Raw genomic sequence first — 14,473 nt, 5'->3', positions numbered from 1 at the left:
AAAAAGTGCTAACTGTAAGTTATCTTTGTTGGAAATAGAAATGACTCCCCCACCTTTTCTATTCTATATTTCCTCAAATTTCTACAAAAGTAGGCATTACTTTTGAAACAGGAAAAAAAAGTTTTTTCTCCAAGTCAGTTCTAATATTTGCAGTAGCCTAAGCGGCAGAATTTCTCCCTCCTTAGATCCTCCTGGGCACAGATCAAGAGGATGCTCCTGATTCCACGGGGTAGGTGGGGGTGAGAGCCGCTGACAAAGCAGGGCTGTCACAGAGCTGAAATCCCAGGCACGAGACTGCACAGTAAGGAGGCATTTCCAGCCAGCGAGACCCCACGGGCTGTCTCATGCTGCCCACAGCTCCAAAGCTGGGGGTGCCGATGGCAAACCCTGTGATGTGATTTTGGATACAGGCTCTGCTTATGGCGACAGTCAGCTATCTAATATCCTGGGTCAGCTGGGATTCTCAGATGAAGGAAACTCTTTTAAGCCTTATCGTGTGTTGACTTTGCTTTACGAGCCTGGCTCCGACATGAAGGCATACGGTATTCACGACAACAGAGGCGCACACACCACATGTGGTCTGTGGGCAGCAAACAAACAATTCATTAAAACCAAAAGCATTTCAGGGAACAGGAGGAACTTTCAGTCAGTAAGCACATGTTTATCGTTCCCATTAATCACCTCTCGGTACACTCTCACAAACAGACTGATGCAAGAGACAGGAAACGAGGGCACACAGCACTCACCCTACTGAAACAGGCAAGGAGCAATTATAACCCAGTTCCTCCAGCGCCGCCCAGAAGCCGTGCACGCCGGAGAGAGCAAGAAGGCACGTTCCAGAGAAAACACAGCAGTCAAGAGGGTGTCGTTTTTGTTTGTTTCAGCCACTTCAAGGTATCGCAGATTAACACGGATAAAGAGGACACTACCCCATCCTAGCCAGCCACCAAAACAAGAGCTGGAGACCAACGGGCTTTCGATTCCTGTTCCTGAACTTATCTTTGCTGGACACTGTCTGCTCACTCTCAGGGGCTCGTCCTCTAGTGCAGATGTTCCTGGTTTCTTGAGCTTATTCACTGCTCACCTGACACAGAGGCCTCAGGTCCCAAGGTGTGTCCTGCACCAGAAAGGTTCTGGTTAAGACACAGGCCGCTGGCAGGAGCCAGGGAAGGACAGGTGGACACTTACACCAGTGTTGAAGAGCCGTGTTGTTTCCTAGGCTTAAGGGGACACGAACTCTAACAGGGGTGCCTTCTCATTCACTCATGACATAGGGCCCCTGGAATAAATACCTGCAGAGCTGCAGGCCACGTCCCAGCACAACTGTTAACACAGCTCCGACGGGGCAAGCAAATGTGTAACCATGACCTATTCCGCACATTTTTTTTTCTTCTTTTTTCTTTTTCCAACCTTTCAAATTCACTTTTTTTACATTTTTTTTTCTTAAAGAATCATTTGAATCTGAGATTTGCTTCCAAATACTACAGGGGAAAAAAATCATACAGGAAAGGGGCAGATAAGACAAAACAGGCAGCAACCTGTTGATAACTGTTTAAAGATAGGATTGACAACACTGGCCTGTCCTTTTACTGTTCTCTCTATACATGCTTGAAATTTTCCATAACAGAAAAGGTTAAAAGATAAAAATATTTGAAAAGCCAGCAAAAGAAAAGCAAAGGGCATCGCCTGAAAATGTGTAAGGAAAGCCTAATGTGAAAAAAGAGTTGTTTTGGATTTAATAATGGAACTGGAATCATGCAAGATTCTTGCTCTAAAAAAAAAAAAAAAAATCAGCCATATGAAAAGAACCAGTGGCCTAACCTTAAGGCTATAAACAAACACTGCTACAAAATAAGCCTCTCTATCTATACAGAGACTGATAAGGATAAAAGCCGTTTCACAAAGCTGTTTTACTTTCAGAAGGAAAAAAAAAAAGGTTACTTTACAAGTTTAAAAATGGGTGTTATTCAAGGTAAAGGTAAAGATACCAGAAGAGGAAAAAAAAAAAATAGCTGAAATCAGTGTTTGGTCTCCAAGATTAAGACAGAAACAGATCTGCCCACTGCTCCCCTGGGAGCAGCCACTGGCCTCGGTTCCCCTCGAGGGTCCAGCTCAGACCTGAAACGGCACAACCTCTACTCTTGGAGAAACCTGGGTGAGGTGAGGTGACACTCATGGCTCCTGTTTTGTGCTGAGCGAATCCTCCTTTTCAACCTGAGGTAGAAATGACTCAAAATAGAGGTAAACATCTTTATCTCCAAGAGAAGTGAGTTTTCACCTTTCCAAGAATACCTTTTTCACATTCATCCTCTCTCAAACCTCCCACCTTCTTCCTCTGCACGGGGCCCCAGCTGCATGCTAGACCCTGCTCCCTGCTTAAGCTCTGGGCCTTGAGGTTTCAGTTCATCAGCACCAACAGCTCTACCCTTTCTGCCAGGTCACCATCCTGCGGGCGATCCCATGTGCCTGTGGCCCCAGGCCCTGGGCTTCGTCTCTCCCCTCCTGAGTCTCTCCACCTCCTGGCCTCTGTGGCCCTGCACTGCTGGATTTTTCACTCATCTCTCTCTCCCCTTCTCCCACCTGCTCCTCTCCCCTCTCCTCCTCACTCCTTACTCCAAAAGGGAGAAACTTTCCCAGGTTCTCCTCTCAGTTCTCTCCAAGAGCACATCCATCTCTGTAGCTTCAACCAGAACCACAGTGGGGAAATTCTAGGTCCCCACCTCTCGAGCTCTTCTTTCTGGACCAACTGGACATTTCTGCTATCTCCTGCCAGGACCTCGACCGCCACCTGCCCAAATCACACCCTCCACCTTTCTCTCCAGATTGGCTAGACTACCCTATTTTGTTAACGCCATCTTCCTAGAAGACAGGCAAGCTTCAAAACACACTGTAGACACTCATTTCTCCCCCAGCATCTGCCATCAGAAGCCAAACTCTATGGGCTGTTTCACCACTCTGCTTCCTACTCCCAGCATCCCTTCGGCATCACTGGAACCCCGTCTATCAAGCGTTCCCTCTTTTCCTAGTCTATGTGTCCTTTGGGATCAGGAAAAACTAGGCTTAAATCCTAGCTCTGCCAGTTACCAGCTAAATTAGTTAATCTCTGAGCCTCAATTTCCTTGTCAGTAAAGAGAAAAAAAGAACTAGAGACAATAACATCAAATTCATGGGGCATCTCTATGTGGATTAAATAAGGTTAAATATTTGTTAAGACTCTAAGTCAGGGCTTCCCTGGTGGTGCAGTGGTTAAGAATCCGCCTGTCAATGCAGGGGATACGGGTTCAAGTCCTGGGCCGGGAAGATCCCACATGCCGTGGAGCAACTAAGCCTGTGTGCCACAACTACTGAGCCCACGTGCCGCAACTACTGAGCCCACATGCCACAACTACTGAAGCCCGCACGCCTAGAGCCTGTGCTCCACAAGAGAAGCTACTGCAATGAGAAACCCACGCACCACAACGAAGAGTAGCCCCCGCTCACTGCAACTAAAGAAAGCCCATGCACCGCAACAAAGACCCAATGCAACTAATAAATAAATAAATAAATAAATAAATAAATAAGACTGTAAGTCAGTGCCTTGATAGAGAAGAGTGATCTTTCTAAAGACATAAATCAGATTATGCTTCTCTGCCACTCGCAATCTTTTGACGGGTCCCGTCTCACTCAGTAGAGGCCAATGTCCACACAGTGGCCTACAAATCCCATGGAGTCCCACCCTCCCACATCCACCCTGGCACTCTCCCATTAGTTCCTTCTCACTATTCCAGCCATGCTGGAACACAGGGCATTCCTCAAATACTGCCAAGCCTGCCCCTGCCTCAGGGCCTTTGCACTTACTGTTCCCTGTGCCGAGGTCTTTGATCAAATATCACCATCTCAGAGGGGTCTTCCATGACCACCTCCTTCCCCCGGGGATTCCCTACCCCTCTTGCCCGCTTAATTTTTCCCCATGACACTTACCACCTCTGAACTACTGCGTAATTTACTTGATTTTTTTAATGTCTGACTCTGGCCACTATAAGATCCCTGGGGGCTGGTGTTTATCTCTTGCCATCTGCTATACCCCCAACATCTAAAACAGTGCCTGGCGCACAGGAGGTGCTCAGTATATTTACTGAATGGAGCAATCAATAAGTGTTAGTTTCCTTCCTACTTCCACTCTGGCCCTGCCTGGATATCCCTCCTTGATCACTTCTAAAATCCAGCAGCCACACTCTACCCACCCTCAACCCAGAATCCACTCAGCAATCCCCTTTCCTCCACCCAGGCTTCCGAGCACTGCCGAAGAAAACATTATAATCACTTGTGGAGATACCAGAATACATCTATGGCCAGCTGTGCCCCCTGGCATAGGAGATATCTTTATCTACTTCCTGGTTGGCCTCTGTTCCCGTTCCTCGCAGCTGGTGTTTTAGACCTTCACTCCTTGCCTGGGGGCCCCTTCCTCTCCATATAGGACTCCCCTCTGTGGCACGGGGGAGCGAGGGGGACGGAGTGAGTTCTCTGAAACGTCCCACCCCTCACCCTCCAGGTTTGCCCAACCCCACCCTTCCCCTCTCTATAAAAGGGCAACACCTTCACCTTCACGTTCACAGATATTTCACACTCACATCTAGAGCCCCCAGATGGTATCCTGTCTCCAAGGATCTTCAAGTTCTGCTGGCTAACTCTTCCCCTCTGCCTACACACACGCCAAACCTCTGGGCTCCCCTTCCCTCCTTTGTACCTGCTCCCCAGTCCCTCCTAAATGCATTCACTTTACGTGTACAGTTCAATGAGTCTTTTTTGTGTGTGTGGCTGCGCCACACAGCTTGTGGGATTTTAGTTCTCCAACCAGGGATCAAATGAGGGGCCCTCGGCAATGACAGCGCAGAGTCCTAACCACTCGACCGCCAAGGAATTCCCTCGATGAGTCTTGAGAAACATGCACATCCCTGTAGCTACCCTCACAGTCAAGATACAGAACACTGTCATCACCCCGAAACATTTTCTCGTACCCCTTTGGATTCAATATCCCCAACTCCCACCCCAGATACCACTGATAAATTCGTTATGTTTGTTCTGAAATGTGACAAATGGAATTCATACAGGAGGTTCTCTTTTGTGTCTGGCTTCTTTCTCTCTGCATCACATTTCCAAAATTCATCCATCATGTTGTGTGTATCAGTTTGTTCTTTTTTGTTGCTGAATAGTACTCCACTGTATGGGCATACCACCAATTATTTATCTGTTGAGGGATGTTTGGGTTATTTCTAGTTTATGGCTGGAAAAATGTGAATAAAGCTGCTATGAACACTTGTGTACATGTCTTTGGACCTATATTTTCATCTCTCTTGGGGAAATACCTAGGAGTAGAACAGCTAAGTCATACTGTTTTCATATGACTTGACAAGAAACTTTCAAACAGTTCCCCAAAGTGGCTGTACGACTTTACATTCCCACCAGCGATGTGTAAATTGCCTATAGTTTTAAAAATGTTGATTCCTAGGTCTTTCCCCCAGGAAGCTGGTTCCGTAGGTAGGGCCAGGGAACTTGAGTTTTTTAACCCATGTGAGGTAATTCTGATGCCGAGCTGTACTGGGAAACCATCGCTCTGGACCCTCTGTTCACTCTCTCACCTTCCGTACCTTTCTCAACGCACTGCTCTCTGGCTCCTATCCTCAGGATGAGGTCAAAACCGCCCGTATCAAGTTCCAGTGGCTGAATCTAACAACACCGGCAAATCCTTCTCATTAGGTGACATCTGACAACGTTCTCCTGTGGAGCCCCCTGACCCAGTCCCAATTCCAGCTGCTTATGGTGGGGGGGTGGTCTCCCAGCCCCCGAATCTGTCATCCTTTTGCATCCCCCAGATCAGCTCGTTGACCCCGCTTCCGCTTGGTCACACAGTCTGAAACCTCGGAGTTCTCCTGACTCTCCCCTTCTCTAATTCTAATCCTATCTCATCCAATTAGAGCCTGGGGTTTATAAGATTCAACCTACTAAACCTTTCTCAAAAATCAACATCTTCCTTTTCCTCTCCTTTACCAAACTGTGGCAGTCACCACTTCCCACTAGGTCTACACGGCAGCCTCCTAACCAGCTGCCTGTCTCAGATCTCTGCCCTTCAAACATGCACTCCAGCCACTGCCCGAGGGCTGACAAAGGCAAATCTGTTCGTCTTTCCTCCGCGTAAAATCCTACCACGGCTCCCCTCTGCCAACGAAATACCTTCCATCTCTGTGGCTCAGGTCAGAGGTTCCCAAACTTTCTTGGTTCACAGCACCCATAGTGTCTCGGTAACTTCTTCACAAGGCCTTAGGCCAAAAGAAATACCTAACGGTTCCACTTATTAAGCGGTTAGGTCCAAACGACTTAAGTATTTAGGGCCTCGCAACTTAGAGGCCATGTGGAAAAAAATAATACGAGACGTAAACTGAAAGAGAAACGTTTATTTCATTCTCAACCCTAATTACTCACTAGTGGGATGTGTGTAGTTGCTGGACGCTGCACATATTCCAAATCTTACACTCACACTAGACACAGCCACTCTCATTACCATTCCGCGTTCATCTTCACGTGGTATTTGAATTGTGTCACAGCGACAGCCCAAAGTGCAGCTGTACAAAGACACATTCTTGAAAGGAAAGTAGCGTAATCTGATGCTGAAAGTACTAACTACCTCAAGCGTGGTGGCTGACACTTGTGGAGTACTGCTGTGTTTCCCTTGAAAGTTTAAAACTAGCTGCAGTGCCTCGAGAGCTTACTGTGGCGCCCAGGGCCCCTCAGCACACAGGGGAACCACACGCCTTAAGCATTCAAGGCCCTGCAAATCCTGGGCCCAACTCTTCTCCATCACATCTCCCCAGACTCAGCCCATGCTTTCACATGGGTCTCTGTGCTCACCACTACCTGCCCCAACTCCATCTGTCAACCTCTGCTTGTCCTTCAAATGCCCCTTTCTCCAGGAAGTCAGAAACTGAACGCCCAGTGCACTTGGTATGTTCTTTTTTTTTTTTTGGCTGCTACACGGCTTGTGGGATCTTATTTCCCCGACCAGGGATCGAACCTGAGCCCTCTGCAGCCGAAGTGTGGAGTCCTAACCACTGGACTGCCAGGGAATTCCCTTGGTACGTTCTTACGATGCACTTATCACATTTCTCAGGCAACAGGAACTTAATTGCAAGTGGCCTCTCTGGTTCTCAAAGATCTGGGGGCTGGACTAAATTTTAAGCACTTTGTAAGGCAGGGACCATCTATTTTGTTTCTTGTGAATTACACACAGGAAAGTGCCTGGGGCTTATGACAGTTTAGTGAATAATCAGAGCATGAACTCTTGTGTAGCTGCTGCCCGGGTCTTTGCTCCCCTCATACTTAGCAGGTAATGCTATCTGCAGAAAAAAGGAAGTCGATAACTTAAAATATTAAATATCGCATGTGGAATATAATCATTCAGACTTAAGTTTATCCTAGAGAAGGACTTTTCCACACAGAAACCTACATGATAAAAGCAAAAAGAGCTTCCCAGGTGTAGCTCTATTTATTCACTCACACTTAAAAATTATTTAAATTTATGGGGCTACCCTGGCGGTCCAGTGGTTAGGACTCTGCACTTTCACTACCGAGGGCCAGGGTTCGATCCCTAGTCAGGAAACTAAGATTCCGCAAGCCATACAGCGCGACCAAAAAAAAAAATTTACTTAAATTTATGGAAAAAATGATATGGTATTTGCTTCAAATGATGGAGGAGAGGGGGAGGGGGGCTGTCATGTGTGGATCATCACTGAGGCCGGGTGCTGGGTGCATGAGGCTTTCATACTATTCCCTTTACTTTTGTGTGTGTTGAAGTTTCTCTAAAATGAAAAAAAAATTTTAAGAAGAGAAGCTAAAAAAAGAAGCTATTTAAGGAATACCTTTCCAGGGGGTTGAAAAGAAAGGCCTGTTCTTCCTGCCCACCCTCAGCTGCAGTAGAAAGCTTGACAGCTTGATCCTACAGTGTCATAGGGCTGGAAGAGAGAAGAGGAGCCCAGGGAGAAGCATGCAGGACCCTGTCAGCGCAATTTCCGGCTTCCTTAAACACAGAAAAATGCTTCTGATGAAGTCAACCACAATTTAAATAACTGTCTCAAACTGGAGTTTGGGACCCATGGTCTCTCTCTCTCTCTCTCAGACTTACTTTCACGTAGGAAGAAGTAAGATTGCTTTGATTACAGAAGCCGCAAGAACAGGTTGCCCCTCTGTCTGGAGCTCAAGGGGCCCAGTGAGATCATTCTCTTCCCTTCCCCAGATAAGCATCGATATTTCTGGAACACACTACTTCTCGGGTGGAATCTAGATGGGTACTGGCTCTACTGACCTGCTCCTCCTCACCCTTCTTTCTAAAGCACAACCACCCAGCTGGCCTGACACATCTGGCATTTAAAACCAGCTTCCTCTCTGACTGGAAGGCTTCTCCAGGTGCAAGTAAGATGTCATGACACAGCTAGAAATCTTGTAAACCAGACCATTCTAAGTGCACCTCTAGCAGTGACTGAAAATGTTCCGGGTTGGCCCTCTTGAAAGGTATTAAAGGACCAAAAGGCTGCGAATGAAATCCCAGCTGCTTCATGCTCCCCATAAGCCTCCCCGTGCACCAAGTATTTGAGAGCCTCGTTCCTTCTGGGAGCAAAACAAGGAAGGCTGGATGGTAGGCGGTGAGACCATGGAGAAGAATGGGGTGAAAACTTAGGGATGTGGTGTGGTGGGCACGAAGGAGGGAGCAGCTGGAGGCTTCTGAGAAGAAGAGAAACATGGTACAAGTCTCTGAAGGAAGGTGAGACAGGCAGGCACCAGGGGACAAAGTGAATGAGAGAGAAGAGAAGAAGGAATCACACAGGGTAGTGAGGAAGGCAAGGCCGTAACCCTAGTAAGATGGTCTGGGGTGGGGGTGATGGTCAGGAAGCAAACAGGAGGGGAATAAAAATATCAACAGGACTCAGTCCTGATCAAAAAAACGAAGTGAGGAAAGGGATGAATTAAAGAGGACATGGAGATTTTAATCCAAGCTGATGGTGAAACTAGATCGGCTAGTCTGCATGCAAAAAACTGCCACTTCCTCAAGAAAATGCTTAAAGGTCTAATACTGTTTTCTTATAAAAATTATTGGGGGACTTCCCTGGTGGCGCAGTGGTTGAGAATCCACCTGCCAGTACAGGAGACACGGGTTTGATCTCTGGTCCGGGAAGATCCCACATGCCACGGAGCAACTAAGCCCATGCGCCACAACTACTGAGCCCACGTGCTGCAACTACTGAAGCCCATGTGCCTAGAGCCTGTGCTCCACAACGAGAGGACCCACTGCAATGAGAAGCCCTCACACCGCAATGAAGAGTAGTCCCTGCTTGCCACAACTAGAGAAAGCCCGCGTGCGCAGCCAAAAACAAAAAAATTATTGGTAGAGGGATTTCCCTGGTGGTCCAGTGAGCTCCCGATGCAGGGGGCCCGGGTTCGATCCCTGCTTGGGGAACCAGATCCCACACGCACGCAGCAACTAACAGTCCACATGCTGCAACTAGGAAGCCCATGTGCCGCAACTAAGACCCGACGCAGCCAAAACAAAGAAATACCTAAATATTGAAAAAAAAATTGTTGGTAGAAACAAGGTCATTCACCTCCCCCCACCTTAACTCAAAACAAGTCTCCCCAATATGGTTCACGCACTCAAGTGAACCAATTAGGGAATAATTCTCCCCAGTGGCAGCTCATTTCCTCCCTCCAGAGGGAAGGAATTGCGGTAACCTGTGCCTTACATTCCCATTAAAGTTGTTAGGTCCAAGTTGTAGGGTGGCAAGTACCAAATGTTCCTCAAAGTTCAGCTTTCTTGACGAGAGCATTTTAAAATAGACATCCAGCTCTCTGGGCTCGCACCTAGGTTGCAGCTACGTGGTTAAAGGCACCAAGAAGGTCAGAATTGTGGGTAAATGTGGGACCTGTTATGATGCCTCCCCCAGGAAAATGGTGAAGAACACTGAAATCAGGCAGCACACCAAGTACACTTGCTCCTTCTGTGGCAAAACCAACATGAAGAGATGAGCTGTGGGCATTTGGCACTGTGGTTCCTGTGAAAACGGTAGCAGCTGGTGGTGCCTGGACCTACGACACCACTTCTGCCTTCACAGTAAAGTCTCCATTAGATGACTGAAGGAATTGAAGGACCAGTAGAAGCACCACCATATGAAACGTTGCTAGCCTATAATAAATGGGTTAATTTATGTAACAAAAATGAATGAGTAAATAAGTAAATGAAAGAACATAAAGTAGACATCGAACCAGAAGCTCCTAAAATCCATGGTGAAATTCCAAATCTCATCAGAACTGGGGGAGGATGCCATGTGTTTTCCCGCAGGGTAACCTCTGCAAGTCACCCAATGTCATGTTTGACAAAGGCGATCCTGTAGAAAAACCAACGTAATCTGAAAAACCACCCATGTTGCAGGCTGTCGAAATTTATGTCTTACTCATCCTCACCTTGCAGAAGTAACTCAGGTCTAAAAACACACACTGCACGCTATAACCAATCGTGAACGAGGATAAGACAATCTAACGCTTGGGACTACGCCCCAGTGCCTCTCAGGGTGTCATTAACTCCACAGAAGTCATTCTTGAGCGACGGGAGTGTTCGTCCCCAGTGATGAGTAAGAGAACAGTAACCAAGTCACAGCCAAAACTGGCCTCTCATCCTGCACGTCAACATTCACAGCTGAGTTCCGATACATACCAAGCAACGCTGCAGAGGATACCCGCTGGAACGGAAATCTGTTCTACTGTGTGCGATGACTGCTTTTCCCCCCCTTTTCCTTTATTTTTTAAAGATTTTTTTATTTATTTATTTTTGGCTGTGTTGAGTCTTCGTTGCTGTGTGCGGGCTTTCTCTAGCTGTGGTGAGCGGAGGCGGGCTTCTCATAGTGGTGGCTTCTCTTGCTGCAGAGCACGGGCTCTAGGCATGTGGGCTTCAGTAGTTGTGGCTCGCAGGCTCTAGAGCACAGGCTCAGTAGTTGTGGTGCACAGGCTTAGCTGCTCCGAGGCGTGTGGGATCTTCCCAGACCAGGGATTGAACCCGTGTCCCCTGCATTGGCAGGCAGATTCTTAACCACTGCACCACCAGGGAAATCGCTGATAATGACTGCTATTCATGAGCCCCTCCATAGCATGAGACATACTACTCTGAAGCGAATCCCAGGCACGTGGAAGGGACCTCAATGGGGGTACAGATACACGAGACTGGGTAACAGCTGGTGCTTACTGAAGTTGAGTGATGGGTACAGGAGGGTTCATTATATAATTATCTCTATGTTTGTATATGTTTAGAGTCTTTCGTGATAAAATGTAAAACAAAAAAGAGAAAGAGAGAAAATACTTTTTCCAGAGACTCAAAAGCAAAGACAGCCCTCTCTCATAGCCTCTCTCAAAAACTTAATTTTCAGTCCTCCAAAACAATGGAGAACAAATAAACACCTTTTTTTGTGCTTAAGCAATGAGAAAGGTAGTGATGCATATCTTAAGCTTAGAAAATTCCTTAAGAGAAAACAGATCAGAACTACTAATGAAATATCATCTCTTTTCACAACCTCACTTCTCATGTTTCCTTCAAATCTCTGAGGACAGATCTCTGACTCTTCAGGGAACGTGTGCATTGCCTGAAGGACAGGAGAGAAAACCAACTGCAGAAAGTCGCAAAAAGCCACGTGAAACTCAAGATCAGAAGTTGGAACTGGAAACTTCCATGATGATGCACCTTAAGGAGACAAAGCCCAGCCTCACCTGTTTCTCAGGGTCCCCTGGGACCTGAGTCAGGGTTGGGTGTCTCAGAAGTTTACTGAGCATCCCTTGCTGTCCAGAGACCCCTCCCTCAAGGAGTCAGAAATCCAGTAGGAAGACAAATGTAACCAAAAATTCACAGCAAGCAGGAAGTGCCAGAAGAGAGGCTTCAACGAAGTGCCTCCGGAGCCCGATGAGTGAGGCATCACCCTGAGGCGGGGGTCCAGGAGGTGAGCTGTGAAAGGAGGAACGGATGAACAGGGGCCTGCCCAACGCTGTTGGCTGCTGGCGGGGAAGGGGCATAAACAGAGGCCCGACGTCTCCGAGACCTGGAGAGGATGCTCTGGCTGCAACGAGGAGCTGAGGCTGGCGAGGTGGGAGACAGCCCCACTGTGAAGGGCCCTGCACATGTGCTAAGGAGCTCAGACCTCATCCTGGGGTCCAGTGCTTCTCAGACTAACTGTGGTGAAGAGCCAGCTGTTGAACATTCCAACCCACCATGGATGAGGCAGACCACACACTGCTTGTGCTTCTCTCCTCGTGGACAAGGAACAAGGGTGGGCAGACCACACACTGCCGCAGACAACGCCAAGCGCATTTCAGCAGAGGGCGCAGCATGGTCCAAGCAATCTTTTTAGAGGCTTTGTCTGAGGGCCACGTGCTCGGTGAACGGGAGCATAAGGCAGGCAGCGGGGATGGCGGTCAGGAAGCTGTCGTGTGAATCCAGGAAGCGGATGTCGAGAGCGGGGCTCAGCCACTGGCGAGGGGGACGGGGAGGAGGAGTCAGATTTGGGAGACCCTTCATGAATCCATGTGACAGGACACGGTGACCAAGGAAGCAGAGCATCACTCTTTTCTAGCCCACGTGCGCCGTGAATGTCAGCACAGGTAGGAATTAGGAAAACAGGTGCACGGTTAGAAAGTCATATGGGAAGATTTTCTTCAAGTTTCAAATGATTTTGTTTTAATCCTTCCCTCATAAGGAATCTCCAATATTAACCACTCTGGGGACATCTCAGGAGTCTAGACCTGTCTGGCTGGGAGAGCAGCATATTTTTATAGTTAGTAAAGAACGGTTCTAAATTAGACCCAGTCTGGGACTTCCCTGGTGGTCCAGTGGTTAAGACTCTGTGCTCGCAACGCAGGGGGCATGGGTTCGATCCCTGGTCTTGGAAGTAAGACGCCGCCTGCCTCGAGGAATACATACATACATACATAAAACCCAGTCCTCCACACCTACTATTACTGGAAAGGAGATGGAAGGGAATGAGGGTGGGGTTGCTACAGACTAGTCTGCCACTTGGTGAGGATTTTTTGAGTGTCGAACATCGCATTAACTAGTATTTCAAGGGAAGTGTAAGAAGCCCTAAACCAGCCGTGGCAATACCAGAAAAAGTTCTTTACCATCTCCAAGCCAAGGCAAGCTGTGTAAAACAAATCTAACGCAAAACATGACAGCAACATTCTCAGTTTGTATTTGAGCTGGGAGTGCAGAAATGAAATGCACTCAGCCATGTTCACTGGTGAAATCTGCAGAGACAGACAGTGGTGCTGCCACAGTTACAAAATCACAGCTTAGAACAATCACACCTAAGGTAAAATGCCAGGACTCAAATTAGTTTCTGAAAACAAATAAAACTTGTTTTCTGTACTAAGTGCAGTTTGCTGCTGTGGTGCGAGAAATCTCCGTTTCTGGGAACAGCGACACATGTTTGGTTGAGGACCAAAAGCACCTGCCAAAACCACTCTGTGCAAAGAAACAACAACAGCAACAACAAAATACTCCCAGTCTGTTGGCCTCTGAAAAAAAGTGAACAGTTAGGAAACCATGAAATGGAGTAACAGGTCTATATTCTATAGAACCCCAGTTTGATCACTTAAAGGTGTCTGTCTGCATCAGCAAGTTTCTTCCATTTGAGTTTGACTCCTCCACTACTCCTCAGGCCCAAACTCCCTCGCCCAGACTGGTGCAGTAGCTTCCTCCTGGCCCGGTCAGTTCAGCCTCAACACAGCACCTGCTGGTCCTGTGAAGTGGAGGCCAGGTGTCCTAGCCCAGGCTGCCATAACAAAACATCATGGCCTGGGTGGCTTAAACAACAGACATTTATTTCCCACAGTTCTGGAGGCTAGAAGTCCAAGATCAGGGTGTCAGCACGGCTGAGTCCTGGTGAGAGTCCCCTTCCTGGCTTGCAGACAGCTGCCTTCTCACTGTGTCCTCACGTGGTGGAAACAGAGTGAGCTCTGGTCTCTTCCTCTTCTTATAAGGGCATTAATCTCATTACGGGGGCACCCCCTCATGACCCCATCTAAACTCAGTAACCTCCCAAAGGCTTCACCTCCAAATACCATCTCATTAGGGGGGAAGATATCAATTTGGGGAGGACACAAACATTCAGGCCATAAGACCAGGGCGTATCACACTTCTGCTCAGATTCCTCCAATGGCTTTGAAAAAAACAACATCCTTAACACCAGCCACCAGGTCCTATACCTGTGGTCTCCTTGGGGAGGGGACTGCTCAACAGGCAGTGCTCAGGAAACCTGTGAGGGCGTTTCCTGGTGGTCACAGGGACCGGGCGATGAGTAGGCACTGGGCGGTGAGGCACCCAGGAGCACCAGACCGCCCTGCAGAGCTGAGAATCACCCCATATCTGCAGGCTGCTCTGATGTCCCACCAGACTCTCACATGGGACAAAAAC

General features: G+C 47.8%; 1 protein-coding gene and 1 pseudogene across 5 annotated transcripts in view; one reads left to right on the top strand and one right to left on the bottom strand.

Moving 5' to 3' along the window:
- The window catches only part of ERN1 (endoplasmic reticulum to nucleus signaling 1), an 83,648-nt gene that overhangs the window by 39,227 nt on the left and 29,948 nt on the right, over positions 1 to 14,473 (bottom strand). The window lies entirely within an intron of this gene.
- LOC130840240 (60S ribosomal protein L37a-like) lies at positions 8,663 to 10,179 on the top strand (annotated as a pseudogene).

Source organism: Hippopotamus amphibius, chromosome 17 (genome assembly GCF_030028045.1).
Source record: "Hippopotamus amphibius kiboko isolate mHipAmp2 chromosome 17, mHipAmp2.hap2, whole genome shotgun sequence".
NCBI lineage: Eukaryota > Metazoa > Chordata > Mammalia > Artiodactyla > Hippopotamidae > Hippopotamus > Hippopotamus amphibius.
This window is presented reverse-complemented; position numbering and strand designations above follow the sequence as displayed.